The 3,625-nt window shown below is 35.2% G+C and overlaps 1 pseudogene; it reads left to right on the top strand.

Annotated features, from left to right (window-relative positions):
* Window positions 1-384: 384 nt before the first annotated feature.
* On the top strand, window positions 385-928 carry LOC140611276 (rRNA-processing protein FCF1 homolog pseudogene; annotated as a pseudogene).
* Window positions 929-3,625: the final 2,697 nt, after the last annotated feature.

Here is a 3,625-nt window from a genome sequence, read left to right as displayed (position 1 = left end):
GAGGAAGGACTGGGGCATCTGAGTGGCTCAGTGGTTGAGCATCTGCCTTTGGCTCAGGTCGTGATCTCCGGGGGTCCTAGGGTGGAGTCCCTTATCAGGCTTCCCAGAGGGAGCCTGCCTCTCTCTCTCTGCCTATGTCTCTGCCTCTCTGGTCTCTCATGAATAAATAAATAAAATCTTAAAAGAAGACTAAGAAGAAGAAGAAGGAGGAGGAGCAGGAGGAGGAGGAGGAGGAGGAAAAGGAGAAGGAGAAGGAGAAGGAGAAGGAGAAGGAGAAGGAGAAGAGAAGGAGAAGGAGAAGGAGAAGGAGAAGGAGAAGGAGAAGGAAGAAGGACCAAGAAGAGTGTGGCATGAACAGAAGGAAGCAAAAGAAAGTATGAAACCATGAACTGAACACTTAGTCTCTGAGATCAGAGGCTTTAAGAGAAGGATAGATTAAAACCTAAAAAGAAAGAAAAGAAAGATCTCAGTGCACCCAAGGAAAAAGAAGTCCCCCCAACATCCTTCCTGCTTATTCTCCCAACACAATACACAGCTGACCCACCTTACCACATCCTGGTTGATAGCAACTTTTCCATTAAACACAAACATGACTTAGTAGTCAGTGATAAGCCATCCGTATGCTAAGTGTTTCCCTTGTATAACTGACTGTGTAATAGCTGAAACTGAGAGATTGGAACAGAAGTTATCAAGTGGCTCTAAGGATTGCCAAGTATCCAAGATTGGAACAATTACCACGGACATACAAAGGAACATATGCAGATGACTACTTAGTACAGAGAATAATTCAGTACAAATGTTATCCTGTAGCCACCGATACCTTAAAGGAAGGATCTGAAAGATCCCTGGAGTTCTCATCATGTATGTTTCTAACCATAGGTACAACATTGAGCAAATGCCAGATGATTCTGGAGCCCCACAGTTCTAATTCTTTAAAGATCCAGTTCCTCTGCCTTTATCAACTTGTTCTGCTGTGAGTTCATTTAGCAATACACTATATAGCATGAATTATTCCCCTTCCCCATTTGCTTTGTTATGAGCTGAGTATGGTTAAATACACTCACCTTTTGATATTATTTTGATATTTGTATTTTGTGTCATTTTAAATTTTGTTGTACCTTTTTATAAATCAAATGATTGCTCACATAAAAATAAATATATAAATACATACATACATAAGACTGATAACCTGAAGAAAGAAGAAAATAATAAGTAATAAATAATAAGTGAAATATTTATGGATTAAATCAGATCAAAATTATGGATTTATTTCTTACATAGGACATCATGGACAAAATTAGCAGTCTGAAAGGATATATTTTCAGTATCTAAATTTAAACAAGATATTACTATGTGGAATACATAAACCTTGCCTTCAAATCACCAACAATAACAGCAAAAGACATTAAACTTGATAAAAGGAATAAAAATGTAATTTAATAAAAAGGAAAGTGCATATGAAGAGAAAGTCCATGTTTTTAGTAATTAGAAAAAATGGTAATTAAAATAATTGTGTGATATAATTTTATACCATCACATTGACAAAAATTAGAAAGTGAGAGAATTTTAGCTGCTGGTGATGGGTGAAAAATGGAACCATTTGGGGCTCTGCTGGTGAGATGTAAACTGGCACAGACTTTCTGGAGAGCAATCCATCAGATTTAATGAAATTAAGTGTGCATTAATCTAATATCACTGCTGGTTTTACTCCCCATCCCACAACCTGACAGCCCGAAGGAAAACTCATGCATAGAACCATATGGTGGCAAATACAGGAAGCTCTTTTTAGCATTGTTTTACACAAACAGAGAATTGAAAGCAGCCAAATGTCCCACAAAGGTGATAAATAAAATAAATACAGTGGGTTCTTTCGGTGGAATATAATGCAATAGAAATAGTGAATGAGAGTTATACACAGCTAAATTAATAAATAAAAAAGAAAAGTAATGGAGAAGAAATTAAAAATGCTAGGTCAATGTTCTCAGTGTAAATTAAATCTGCATAAGAAGAACTATATTAAACTATACTATGTTATTTTAAGGAAACATATAGGTGTCAGGCCATGTATTAAGCGCTTTATAGTGCCTACTTGTATGTGGATAAGGAAGATGGGTAAAGAGACAATAATTTTATACTATAATAGGATGATGGTTATGGTTTCCCATCTTTTTAATTTTGAGAGTATTTGAAGTTAAAAAAAACAGTTTAAAAAAAGCTTAAAGAGCATACCCCCATAATCACCATTCCAAAGCTTCAGTCAGCATTATTTCTTTGATTACTCAGTGTTCCTTTGTTGAAAATTGGAAGCAAAATGAACTTTCATTTCTTCATCCATGTTAGTAAAACATTTCTCTGTTCAGCTAAGTAAGAAAAACAGACTTCTCAGAACCTCCATGCTGATCTGTGTTTACTCTCTGATTGTTAAACGGTGTCTTACTCTTTCTAATTAAAGTTTTCCCTAATGGAGTTGCATTAGAGTAGGTCAACTTAAGTTCCTTTAACCTGATGAAGTAGGGATAAGCAAATAAGTCTTTATATTTTTCTTTTTAAGCTACTATTGTTCACAACTTCAAAGCTTCAAAAGATGAGTTTATGCATCTGTTTTCTTACTAAATAATTTATGATTTCAGGTATTACACGACATTAATAAGTGAATAAGCAGCACTATGGAGCTGCAATCTCATAAAAAATAGTGCTAATGGAGGTTCCTTTTCTAACTTACTATTATATTTCCAGTGTACAATAGCTTAAGCACATATGTTAAACTTGGCACAAGAAGAAATGTAGTTTTTCAAAATACTGACCAAATCAGAGAACTATCATGTAACATTCCTTTCCTAGTGACCTCTAAAAGTTGTTGTTGTTGTTTTTCTTCTAAACCCATTTGATTTGTGTTATTTGATGTGCTGCTTCCTTTCTCTGTCCTTCTCTCTTAACTTTGTGACTGCCAAGGGGGATTTACTTTGAATGTCTCTACAAGTTGATTGATTAATACAATGATATAGTCTCCATCAGAAACTGCCACATAGTCTGATGTATTGATTGCACTATCAATTGAAATACTGAAATAGCATTATGTAGAAAAACCCAGGTAGATTTTTTTTTTAATCTGGACCCATAGTATTGTGAAAGCGATGAAGGTGGAGGGGATATTTCTCTTGAACTAGAATGCTTTACTTAAAATGCAACAAAAGCAATGATATAGCTAAAAAAAATTTTATTTGATCAAGAAATACAGCCATCTGTAGGAAATTTCATAAGGCGTGGCCTGGGCAGGAAATGTCTTCAGGCTCACATAATATTAGGTCATTGTCTGATGTGTCTTCCAAAAATTAGGATGTTAAAAACTAAATGTCCACTTTGGGAATCTAATTTTGGCTCTCTGATTATCCTGAAATGCTGGAAGAGGGAGAATTTGACTAGAAGAAGAAGAATGGAACTTTCATTTGAGGGAAAAGAGAGTTATCAAGATGTCCACATTGACATACCAATGATAGTAAGCAAAATAAGCCTTTGTTTCTGCTAGGGCTAACCTCCATTTTTGTGGTCAAAAGTTAATACTACCCTGATTTCAAAATTTGACGGAAAGCTTCTGTAAGATGCAAGAAAGTTAAACAACGTTCCT

This window comes from Canis lupus, chromosome 19, assembly GCF_048164855.1.
Source record: "Canis lupus baileyi chromosome 19, mCanLup2.hap1, whole genome shotgun sequence".
Classification (NCBI taxonomy): Eukaryota; Metazoa; Chordata; class Mammalia; order Carnivora; family Canidae; genus Canis; species Canis lupus.
Note: the sequence above shows the minus strand (reverse complement) of the source record. Positions and strands in the feature narration are given on the sequence as shown.